The sequence below is a fragment of the Orcinus orca genome, chromosome 18 (assembly GCF_937001465.1).
Source record: "Orcinus orca chromosome 18, mOrcOrc1.1, whole genome shotgun sequence".
Classification (NCBI taxonomy): domain Eukaryota; kingdom Metazoa; phylum Chordata; class Mammalia; order Artiodactyla; family Delphinidae; genus Orcinus; species Orcinus orca.
The window spans coordinates 48,656,727-48,670,658 of record NC_064576.1 but is presented as its reverse complement, the minus strand read 5'-3'; positions in this window follow the sequence as shown (position 1 = coordinate 48,670,658).

Below are 13,932 nucleotides of genomic sequence, written 5' to 3'. Positions count from 1 at the left end.
CGCATGCTGCAGAGCGGCTGGTCCCGTGAGCCATGGCTGTTGGGCCTGCGCGTGTTTCACAACAGTGAAAGGCCCATGCCACCAAAAAAAAAAAAAAATTATGTATGCATTTAAGATTTTTTTTGATGCCTAGACTGTGGGTCCTACAGACATTTTATAAATAACTTGTTGGCATACCTAAATAACCATGTTATAATAAACAGCTTGTTCCAGGACTTTAAAAAATATTAAACCTGAATGTTATTAACAAATCTTGGAGAAAAGTTTATGTGATGGTTAAATAATACTTAAGTAAAATTTAAGATGAGATAACACATAATATTTTTTTTCATCTTTCTTATTGATTCTCCAGTTTGGAGAGAATGAACAGGATATTTCACAGCATCTTTGTGTTTTGTTCTATAATATTACATGGAAATGGCCCCATTCACAAAGTGAGTTTTTTTTTTTTTTTTGGACTGTCATTCTATAGGATCAGTATAAACTGTAGGAGATTTGGGTGTGTGTGTGTGTGTGTATGCGTGTGCATGCACATGTGTATACACATCTAGTTACTGTAAAAGATTCAAATAAGAAGGCGCTTAATCAATTATAATTGCTTTGTCTGTCCTCTTCAGGAAAGATTGGAGTGTTGATAAACAACAAAACCAGATTAACAATATGCATTTAATTATATTATTTCTATTATAGATCATTATCTTCTAAAAATATCTTGATTTTAAAATAATTGAATCAACTATTTCACTTCTTAAAATATTTAAAATTATGAGTCTTTAACAGTCTATTCACCCAATAATCTTAAGGAAGTGCTAGAAGTATACAATATTGATAAAATATTTTCTTTGTCATCTTTGAGAAATAAGTTAGTTAACATAGTCACCACCAAAAGTTTTATTATGATAAATTATTAGTCAAAGGATTTTCTTATGAACATTAAGCTCATTAACAACTTTAAAAGTTTTCATGTGTTTTTCTGAGCACTACCTAAAAAATGTCCCACAGCAGATACTGTGCCCTACAGGTAGCAAGCATTGCCTGATTAATGATGCTGAACTAACACCAAGTACAATAGCTAGTCATTACCCCAGAAGACATTCTGGTTCAGTGCAATATTTGCATAAATAGCAGCTGAGTGATAGTTGATGAACACAAACCAAAGAGAAATCTCAAACATATCTGAAGCCTTTTACCAAAAGAATGGAACAAATACATTGAAATTGATAAAATTTAGCCTTTTAGAAAGCAAACTAATTTATCAAAAATCCATAAATATATACTTGCTATATTAAAACAATATTTGTGTTTGTGAGTTAAACTATAGCTGTGCATGCCTAAGTATTCTCTATACATGTGAGTATATACATGTGAGTTTTATAAGGTTTTCCATTTGAATTATTATAATAGATTCCCTGTGTCAAACAGTTCTTCAGAAGAAGGAAAAGATGAAAGGCAAATATATATATATATATATATATATATATATATATATGGTAGTTAAGTGGTAAGTTTAAAAGTAGACATATAAACATTTCTTACACAATCCTTGAATGTGCCAGCAAACATCAATCCATATTTAATGGATAATAAAATTGATCTAAATAATTTAAATAAGCTACGTGAGCAGTTTTTATTTTCTCATACAAAAGAAAGCAAACACGTGAAATGAATAGCTTCCCTTTCCTATAGTAAGAAAGCTGCACATCCTAATGTTTTCTTATAATCAAATTGTTATGTCCTAGATATATGAGATAGAAACTCATGTGCCTCCTAGAATGAATTAATCTCTAATATATCTGATTATAGAGATTTTAATGAAGGATTTTTTTTCCTTTCTCACAAAGATGAAACACAGTATTTAAGAACCAGTTTCCAGTTGCAAATACTAACTGTGCTTAATTCATAAACAAAAGCAATAGTTTCAAGAAATTCATTCAATGAATAAAAGATAGGAAGCACAAACATCTATGAGGGAAAAAGCAAAAGAAGTTCAAACTTCAATCTCATTATTCTGAATGCACACTTTCAATGGTGATTTCAAACAACATAATGGAGAAGAGGTAGAAATAAAGAAAGCAAGAAAAGAGCGATTTTTTTTAGAAGAATGGTGTTTATTTTTTATGTGCAAATGAGGTGACATTTAAGAATTTACAATTTTCTGTTATATGTTTCCTAAGTTCTAAGTTTGTGTAAATCTTGTAAAAATACTCCTGAATACTAAAAATTCTAAGGAAAGACAGTATTTTACTATGGTTAATATCTATGTTGGATTCAAAATCTCTAATAATATTTAGAGGTCAAGAAATTACTTTTTCAATTCAAAAGTACCCTTAGGTATAAGTAAACCAATATTTCACGATAAATATTGTAATTTTCACCCACTTGTGATTAATATATATTTGTTGCATAAATGTTTTCAGATTAAATAAGATTTATCTACAACGTATATTGAATGATCCAACATTGGACTCACATGAAAGGACAACTTAATTAGCCTTAATTATCAAGGACAGCCTAATCTGCCTGGCATTTGGACATTTGCCCAGTGGTCTGTTGAACTCAGGTGTACAACCTTAGTTGAGGGATCATGTCACAGCACCATCTGTTACTGATTCTGCCCAGATTTTTCTGCCCTTTGTGCTTGACTTGCTTAAACATTTCTACTTGGTTTATGAATTTATGGTCATCTTAGACAAAATTGTGAAGCAGATGATGTCTGTCCTTGGTACCCACACATTTCACCTTTAACCTCCCCTCAACTTTGTAGACATCCTATGACCTATTCCCCAGGTACTCATATGCTGTCCAAAGTCTTAAGCCATAGCAAACCATCTAAAGCTGGCCACATTTAGCAGTTCTCCAACCTCAAAATTATTGCTTCAGCAGCGAACTATTTCAGTCAGTATTCTTAGTTGTTAGCAACAGACACCAAATATGACTATTCTAAGCAAAAATATAATTCACTGGGAGAATACTGAGAATCAAAAAATTTTTAGGAACAGGGAGAAATTAAGTTCTGAGATTGAAGTAAAGGCTTCAGGATAGCTTGAGAGTCTAGGCAGCAAGCTCAGTAGCTGTTTTAAACAAGCTGAAGTTCATTTCAACACAAACACCTTACATAGTTTATTCAAGACTTGAATATCAAGAAGTCCTAACAAAAAGAGCTGGAAAAGGCAAACACCAAAATTCTTTCCTTCTGCTACTTTTCTTGATAAATCTACTTGTTTATAGTAAGATATAGGTGATGATAGTTGAAGAAATAGAAGAGTAAAATCCTATAATAAGAGAATTATCTATAAATAATTATGTGAATGAGTGTTTCTCTGAATCTGATTTGAGACAAATCAAGTCCGCTTCCATGGTAAAGTCAGGCATCATGTGGTCAGTATAATCTCCAAGAGTCTTTAAGTCATTCTTGAACACATAACCCACATGATTCAAGGTTTCTTGACCAATAACTGAGAAGTAAGAAAGACTTCAGGTATCAGTATGAAATGTTTTTTTTTTTTTAGGACAAAGGGAAAAAAAACCTGACAACAATAGAGAATTTACAGTAAAAAAGAATGCATGACAAAAACATCAAGGAAAAAACATGGTCAGCTTCCCTAATAACCAAATAACTTTATATTAAAGCACAATCAGTTTCCATTTTTAAATACTCAAATTTGTATGGACTTAAAAAATAAAACTGGCAGCTAAAAGCGCGGACCCCAGAGACGGGCGCGAGCCGTGGCTAAAAGCACGGGCCCAAGAGGCGGGCAGGAGACGTTAAGGCTGCTGCTGCCGCCACCAAGGGCCCTGTTGCGAGCACAGGTCACTATCCACACCCCTCTTCCAGGGAGCCTGTGCAGCCCGCCACTGCCAGGGTCCCGGGATCCAGGGACAACTTCCCCGGTAAAACGCACAGTGGGCCTCAGACTGGTGCAACGTCATACCGGCCTCTGCCGCCGCAGGCTCGCCCCACAATCTGCGCCTCTTCCTCCCCCCGGCCTGAGTGAGCCAGAGTCCCCGAATCAGCGGCTCCTTTAACCCCGTCCTGTCTGAGCAAAACACAGACGCCCTCCAGCGACCTACATGCAGAGGCGGGGCCAAATCCAAAGCTGAGCCCCTGGGAGCTGTGAGAACAAAGAAGAGAAAGGGAAATCTCTCCCAGCAGCCTCAGAAGCAGCGGATTAAAGCTCCACAATCAACTTGATGTACCCTGCTTCTGTGGAATACACGAATAGACAACGAATCATCCCAAATTGAGGAGGTGGACTTCAAGAGCAAGATTTATGATTTTTTTCCCCTTTTCCTCTTTTTGTGAGTGTGTATGTGTATGCTTCTGTGTGAGATTTTGTCTGTATAGTTTTAATTCCACCATTTGTCCTAGGGTTCTATCCGTCCCTTTTTTTTAAAAATTTTTTTCTTCATAATTAATTTTAATAACTTTATTATACTTTACTTTCTTTCTTCCTTCCTTCCTTTCTTTCTTCCTTTCTTTCTTTCTTTCTTTCTTTCTTTCTTTCTTTCTTTCTTTCCTTCCTTCCTTCCTTCCTTCCTTCCTTCCTTCCTTCCTTCCTTCCTTCCTTCCTTCCTTCCTTCTCTCCTTTAGACAACGAATCATCCCAAATTGAGGAGGTGGACTTTGAGAGCAAGATTTATGATTTTTTCCCCTTTACTTCTCTTTGTGAGGGTGTATGTGTATGCTTCTGTGTAAGATTTTGTCTGTATAGCTTTGCTTCCACAATTTGTCCTAAGGTTCTATCCGTCCCTTTTTTTTTCCTAAATAATTATTTTCTAATAACTTTATTATACTTTATTTTATTTTACTGTATCTTCTTTCTTTCTTTCTTTTTTCCTTCCTTCCCTCCTTCCTTCCTTCCTCCCTCCTTCCCTCCTCTCTTTCCTTCTTTCCTTCTTTTCTTCTTTCTTTCTTTCTTCCTTCATTCCTTCCTTCCTTCCTTCCCTACTTTCTTAATTTCTTTCTTTCTTTCTTTCTTTCTTTCTTTCTTTCTTTCTTTCTTTCTTTTTTCTTCCTACTTCTACTAATTCTTTCTCTCTACTTTTTCTCCCTTTTATTCTGAGCCGTGTGGATGAAAGGCTCTTGGGGCTCCAGCCAGGAGTCAGTGCTGTGCCTCTGAGGTGGGAGAGCCAACTTCAGGACACTGGTCAACAAGAGAACTCCCAGCTTCACATAATATCAAACGGTGAAAATCTCCCTGAGATCTCCAACTCAGCACCAGCACCCAGCTTCACTCAACGACCAGCAAGCTACAGTGCTGGACAACCTATGCCAAACAACTAGTAAAACAGGAAAACAACCCCACCTATTAGCAGTGAGACTGCCTAAAATCATAATAAGTCCACAGACACCCCAAAACACACCACCATAGACCTGCCCACTAGAGAGACAAGATCCAGCCTCATCCACCAGAATACAGGCACTATTCTTCTCCACCAGGAAGCTTACACAACCCACTGAACCAACCTTAGCCACTGGGGACAGACACCAAAAACAACGGGAACTACAAACTTGCAGCCTGCAAAAAGGAGACCACAAACACAGTAAGATAAGCAAAAGTAGAAGCCAGAAAAACACACAGCAGATGAAGGAGCAAGATAAAAATGCACCAGACCTAACAAATGAAGAGGAAATAGGCAGTCTACCTGAAAAAGAATTCAGAACAATGTTAGTAAAGATGATCCAAAATCTTGGAAATAGAATGGACAAAATGCAAGAAACATTTAACAAGGACCTAGAAGAACTAAAGATGAAATAAACAATGATGAACAACACAATAAATGAAATGCAAAAGACTCTAGATGGGATCAATAGCAGAATAACTGAGGCAGAAGAACGGATAAGTGACCTGGAAGATAAAATAGTGGAAATAACTACTGCAGAGCAGAATAAAGACAAAAGAATGAAAAGAACTGAGGACAGTCTCAGAGACCTCTGGGAAAACATTAAAGGCACCAACATTCGAATTATAGGGGTTCCAGAAGAAGAAGAGAAAAACAAAGGGACTGAGAAAATATTTGAAGGATTATAATTGAAAACTTCCCTAATATGGGAAAGGAAATAGTTAATCAAGTCCAAGAAGCACAGAGAGGCCCATACAGGATAAATCCAAGGAGAAATATGCCAAGACACATATTAATCAAACTGTCAAAAATTAAATACAAAGAAAGCATATTAAAAGCATCAAGGGAAAAACAACAAATAACACACAAGGGAATCCCCATAAGGTTAACAGCTGATCTTTCAGCAGAAACTGCAAGCCAGAAGGGAGTGGCAGGACATACTGAAAGTGATGAAGGAACAAAATCTGCAACCAAGACTACTGTACCCAGCAAGGATCTCATTCAGATTTGATGGAGAAATTAAAACTTTTACAGACAAGCAAAAACTGAGAGAGTTCAGCACAACCAAACCAGCTTTACAACAAATGATAAAGGAATTTCTCTAGGCTAGAAACACAAGAGAAGGAAAAGACCTACAATAACGAACCCAAAACAATTTAGAAAATGGGAATAGGAACATACATATTGATAATTACCTTAAATGTTATTGGACTAAATGCTCCCACCAAAAGACACAGATTGGCTGAATGGATACAAAAACAAGACCCATATATATGCTGTCTACAAGTAACCCACTTTAGACCTAGAGACACATACAGACTGAAAGTAAAGGGATGGAAAAAAATTTCCCATGCAAATGGAAACCAAAAGAAAGCTGGAGTAGCAATTTTCATATCAGAAAAAATAAACTTTAAAATAAAGGCTATTAGTAGAGAAAAAGAAGGACACTACATAATGATCAAGGGATCGATCCAAGAAGAAGGTATAACAATTGTAAATATTTATGCACCCAACATAGGACCACCTCAATACATAAGGCAAATACTAACAGCCATAAAAGGGGAAATCGACAGTAACACATTCATACTAGGGGACTTTAACACCCCACTTTCACCAATGGACAAATCATCCAAAATGAAAATAAATAAGGGAATACAAGCTTTAAATGATACATTAAACAAGATGTACTTAATTGATATTTATAGGACACTCCATCCAAAAACAACAGAATACACATTTTTCTCAAGTGCCCATAGAACATTCTCCAGGATTGGTCATATCTTGGGTCACAGATTAAGTTTGGTAAATTTAAGAAAATTGAAATTGTATCAAGTGTCTTTTCTGACCACAGTGCCATGAGACTAGATATCAATTACAGGAAAAAATCTGTAAAAAATACAAACACATGGAGGCTAAACAATACACTACTTAATAACGAAGTGATCACTGAAGAAATCAAAGAGGAAATTAAAAAATACCTAAAACAAATGACAATGGAGGCAAAACGACCCAAAACCTATGGGATGCAGGAAAAGTAGCTCTAAGAGGGAAGTTTATAGCAATACAAGCCCACCTTAAGAAGCAGGAAACATCTCGAATAAACAACCTAACCTTGCACCTAAAGCAATTAGAGAAATAAGAACAAAAAAACCCCAAAGTTAGCAGAAGGAAAGAAATCATAAATATCAGATCATAAATAAATGAAAAAGAAATGAAGGAAACAATAGCAAAGATCAATAAAACTAAAAGCTGGTTCTTTGAGAAGATAAACAAAATTGATAAACCATTAGCCAGACTCATGAAGAAAAAATGGGAGAAGACTCAAATCAATAGAATTAGAAATGAAAATGGAGAAGTAACAACTACACTGCAGAAATAAAAAAGATCATGAGGGATTACTACAAGCAAATCTATGCCAATAAAATGGACAACCTGGAAAAAAATGGACAAATTCTTAGAAATGCACAACCTGCCAAGACTGAATCAGGAAGAAATAGAAAATATGAACAGACCAATCACAAGCACTGAAATTGAAACTGTGATTAAAAATCTTCCAACAAACAAAAGCCCAGGACCAGATGGCTTCACAGGCGAATTCTATCAAACATTTAAAGAAGAGCTAACACCTACCCTTCTCAAACTCCTCCAAAATATAGCAGAGGGAAGAACACTCCCAAATTCCTTCTACGAGGCCACCATCCCCTTTATAGCAAAACCAGACAAGGATGCCACAAAGAAAGAAAACTACAGGCCAATATCACAGATGAACATAGATGCAAAAATCCTCAACAAAATACTAGCAAACAGAATCTAACAACACATTAAAAGGATAATACACCATGATCAAGTGGGGTTTATTCCAGGAATGCAAGGATTCTTCAATATACGCAAATCTATCAATGTCATAAACCATATTAACAAATTGAAGGAGAAAAACCATATGATCATCGCAATAGATGCAGAGAAAGCTCTTGACAAAATTCAACACCCATTTATGATAAAAACCCTGCAGAAAGTAGGCATAGAGGGAACTATCTTCAACATAATAAAGGCCATATATGACAAGCCCACAGCCAATATCATCCTCAATGGTGAAAAACTGAAAGCATTTCCACTAAGATCAGGAACAAGACAAGGTTGCCCACGCTCACCACTCTTATTCAACGTAGTTTTGGAAGTTTTAGCCACAGCAATCAGAGAAGAAAATGAAATAAAAAGAATCCAAATCGGAAAAGAAGAAGTAAAGCTGTCACTGTTTGCAGATGACATGATACTATACATAGAGAATCCTAAAGATGCTACCAGAAAACTACTAGAGCTAATCAATGAATTTGGTAAAGTAGCAGAATAGAAAATTAATGCACAGAAATCTCTGGCATTCCTATACACTAATGATGAAAAATCTGAAAGTGAAATCAAGAAAACACTCCCATTTACCATTGCAACAAAAAGAATAATATATCTAGGAATAAACCTACCTAAGGAGACAAAAGACCTGTATGCAGAAAATTATAAGACACTGATGAAAGAAATTAAAGATGATACAAATAGATGGAGAGATATACCATGTTCTTGGATTGGAAGAATCAACATTGTGAAAATGAGTCTACTACCCAAAGCCATCTACAGATTCAATGCAATCCCTATCAAACCACCACTGGCATTTTTCACAGAACTAAAACAAAAAAAATTCACAATTTGTATGCAAACACAGAAGACCCCGAATAGCCAAAGCAATGCTGAGAACGAAAAACGGAGCTGGAGGATTCAGGCTCCCTGACTTCAGACTATGCTACAAATCTACAGTAATCAAGACAGTATGGTACTGGCACAAAAACAGAAATATAGATCAATGGAACAGGATAGAAAGCCCAGAGATAAACTCATGCACGTATGGTCACCTTATCTTTGATAAAGGAGGCAGGAATATACAGTGGAGAAAGGACAGCCTCTTCAAATAAGTGGTGCTGGGAAAATTGGACAGGTACATGTAAAAATATGAGATTAGATCACTCCCTAACACCATACACAAAAATAAGCTCAAAATGGATTAAAGACCTAAATGTAAGGCCAGAAACTATCAAACTCTTATAGGAAAACAGAGGCAGAACACTATGACGTAAATCACAGCAAGATCCTTTTTGACCCACCTCCTAGAGAAATGGAAATAAAAACAGAAATAAACAAATGGGACCTAATGAAACTTCAAAGCTTTTGCACAGCAAAGGAAACCATAAACAAGACCAAAAGACAACCCTCAGCATGGGAGAAAATATTTGCAAATGAAGCAACTGACAAAGGATTAATTTTCAAAATTTACAAGCAGCTCAAAAAGCTCAATAACAAAAAAAACAAACAACTCAATCCAAAAATGGGCAGAAGACCTAAATAGACATTTCTCCAAAGAAGATATACAGACTGCCAACAAACACATGAAAGAATGCTCAACATCATTAATCATTAGAGAAATGCAAATCAAAACTACAATGAGATATCATCTCACACCAGTCAGAATGGCCATCATCAAAAAATCTAGAAACAATAAATGCTGCAGAGGGTGTGGAGAAAAGGGAACACTCTTGCACTGCTGGTGGGAATGTGAATTGGTTCAGCCACTATGGAGAACAGTATGAAGGTTCCTTAAAAATCTACAAATAGAACTACCATATGACCCAGCAATCCCACTACTGGGCATATACCCTGAGAAAACCAAAATTCAAAAAGAGTCATGTACCAAAATGTTCATTGAAGCTCTATTTACAATAGCCCGGAGATGGAAACAACCTAAGTGCCCATCATCAGATGAATGGATAAAGAAGATGTGGCACATATATACAATGGAATATTGCTAAGCCATAAAAAGAAATGAAATTGCACTATTTGTAAAGAGGTAGATAGACCTAGAGTCTGTCATACAGAGTGAAGTAAGTCAGAAAGAGAAAGAAAAATACTGTATGCTAACACATATATATGGAATTTAAGAAAAAAAATTGTCATGAAGAACCTAGGGTTAAGACAGGAATAAAGACACATACCTACTGGAGAACGGACTTGAGGATATGGGAAGTGGGAAGGGTGAGCTGTGACAGGACTAGAGAGAGGCATGGACATATATACACTAACAAATGTAAGGTAGATAGCTAGTGGGAAGCAGCCACATGGCATAGGGATATCGGCTCGGTTCTTTGTGACCACCTTGAGGGGTGGATTAGGGAGGGTGGGAGGGAGGGAGACGCAAGAGGGAAGAGATATGGGAACATATGTATATGTATAACTGATTTAGTTTGTTATAAAGCAGAATCTAACACACCATTGTAAAGCAATAAAGATGTTAAAAAATAAAAAAATGAAACTATTTAGAGCTCAAGAAAATAGAGAATTAGGCTGTTTCATGCAGGAATAGTTTGATGTATTAATTGGCCCAGCCTTACTGATAGCTATTAAACACCTTCTATCAGCATTTTAAAATGTAAAAATAATGAAACCCAACAACAGCCCTCTAGAGATGTATCAGATAATAACTACTGATGAGAGCAAAGATGTATTCACAAATTTATTATTGCAGTATACAAATAAAAAATTTGAAACACTTTATCCAACAAATGGAATACTATGCAGTCATTAAAAGAGCTATGATCAATATGGGGGAATGTTCAGAATATATTAAAGAAAAAAGGCCAGTTACAAAAGCAACATTCTAGAATTTATAAATTATCTACATTATGTGAGTTACATGTGAGTTGTATCTAGTAGATTGCTAAGGCTGCTATAACAAAGTACCACAGAATGGGAACCTTAAACAACAGACATTTATTTTCTCAAAGTTCTAGAGTTTAGAAGTCCCAAATCCAGGTCTAGGCAGGATTGGTTCCTTCTGATGGTTATGTAGGAAGTACCTGTTCCAGGTCTCTCTCCTTGGCTTGTAGACAGACATCTTCTCCCTATGTATCCACATTGTCTTCCCTCTGTATGTATCTGTGTCCAAATTTCCTCTTCTTACAAAGACAACAGTCATATTGATATAGTACCCATCCTAATGATCTCATTTTAATATAATTCTGTAAAAACCCATCTCCAAAAACATTCAGATGTACTTGAGGTTAGGACTTCAACATATGAATTGAGGAGAGGGGCAGAATTCAGCTCATAACATGAGCATCCATATTTAAAAGTGTTTTTAAAGATAGCAGTGTTTGTACATGTATAAATGTGTATGTGTGGTATGCACATGTGTGTATGTGTGTGTGTACATGTATAAAAAGGGAGTATAGCAGGAATGCATATTCAAGCATTTCTACTGAAATACCACATATATGTCCCTGAAAAACCTCCATTCTACAAAACTACACATTAAAAAGTAATGGAGATGAATGGATAAAGAAGATGTGGCACATATATACAATGGAATATTAGTCATAAAAAGAAATGAAATTGAGTTATATGTAGTGAGGTGGATGGACCTAAAGACTGTCATACAGAGTGAAGTAAGTCAGAAAGAGAGAAATAAATACCATATGCTAGCACATATATATGGAATCTAAAAAAAAAAAAAAAAAAAGAAAATAAATGGTTCTGAAGAACCTAGGGGCAGGATAGGAATAAAGACGCAGATGTAGAGAATGGACTTGAGGACACGGGGAGGGGGAAGGGTAAGCTGGGACGAAGTGAGAGAGTGGCATGGACATAGATACACTACCAAATGTAAAATAGATAGCTAGAGGTAAGAAGCTGCATAGCACAGGGTGATCAGCTCGGTGCTTTGTGACCACGTAGAGGGGTGGGATAGGGAGGGTGGGAAGGGAGATTCAAGAGGGAGGAGATGTGGGGATATATGTATGGCTGATTCACTTTGTTATAAAGCAGAAACTAACATACCATTGTAAAGCAATTATACTCCAATAAAGATGTTAAAAAGAAAGTGATAGAAAAAAATAAGTAATGGGATTTATGGGAAAATTAGGGATAGGAACAATCAGCTAAATCCTATGAAACTGTATAACCAAAGCACCAACAAAAACAATAACCTTTATAAAAATACTTGAATAGTTAAGTTTCTTTGGGCATTTTACCTGTCATCAGCAGTGAGGAGTCCCTTTGCAGTCTTAAAACTGGGGGTCATACTTTCTCCTTTTAAATGAAAATTCTGAAAGATATTTTTAAAAAACAAACAAACACAGGAATACATCTTTACCATTTCCTTATATCAGCACTTTTGAATTCTCCAGACATCTTAACATTTTAATTGAAAGTGTAGTATTTTTTAATCCTCTAAACCAGTCACTACTCTTACAAATTATTTTCAGCTCTTTTGGAGGTTCTCTCTGTATTTGATTGTAAAATGTTTGCCCTGATCCCTTTAAAATATTAATGTGTTGAGAAATAACATGTAAGTTCAGTAATACAGAAGTGTGGCATCTGTAACAATTAAGATATACAAACTAGAAATTACAACAGTTTTACTCAAGACGAACAATTAGTTTGTGCTAAAGATTGACATTTATAAGACTGAAAGTAAGACCATGTTAACTTAGTTGGTTACATGCAGAAGGATGGAGTTGACTGCATTCATCTTAAAGGAGGTTGACAAACTGATGAAAGTGTAATGAACACTGTGGAACTTAAAGCTTTAGGAAGTTAGAATATGTGGTAAGAATCTTCTCTTTCATTTGATATGTTCCTTGTATACAAAACAACAATCTTGATCCTCTTTTAACTGTTATGATCTTAGTTGAATGTTCAGGTATCTTCCTTTTCCATTCAAGTTTTCCTAAGCCTTCCAAAATCCTTAACAGCTTTCCTGACAAAAAGATCTGCACACAGCAAGTGAGAAGTTATAAACTGCAATTATTTCCTAATTAAGAGGAAGGCATACTTAATGCCTCTATATGAAGATAAATGTGGTCCTGAATATAGTATTTTTTTCCTGAAATTTTCTCCTCTGAATTTTTTACAAGTTGTAAAATGACTGTTATTTCAGAAGCACCAGGACAATTATTTAAAACCTCACCACCACCCAGAGTACTTCTGCATTTTCTGCTATGGCCTTCATAGTTAATGTAAAATAACAAAAAATGTATCATGCTGTCAAAGAACATAATATTGGTGCAAAAATCACAAATATGTGTAAATGATTAACTTCAAATAATTGATTTAGAACCAGCCAATTATAGCAGGAAGAGAAAAATAAAAAGCCCAACACCTAGATGAAGAAATGTACAAAAACAAAAAATAATCAAATAAACAGGAATACTTTACTCCCTTTATCATTTAGTCTAGAGACTAGCCTTACACCAATATGTTGTTTTAGAAGAGATAGCAACCTAATATTATTAGGGAACTTTTAAGTATATGATTTAGAAAAATTCTTTTCTGTGAAGTTCTGAAGATTGGAGTTTACTGCATCTATCTATATCTATATATCTTTGGAGAGATAGTTTTACTATAGAAAATGTGTGCCAAATCCAATGTAAGGGCAGAAAATGATATTTTTTAATGTTTTGACCAATTTTACTAAAGTTAGGGGACAGAAACATGAGTATTATCTGTTGTATTATTTTATCAAAGAAAAGGGACTAGAACTTTTTTTCA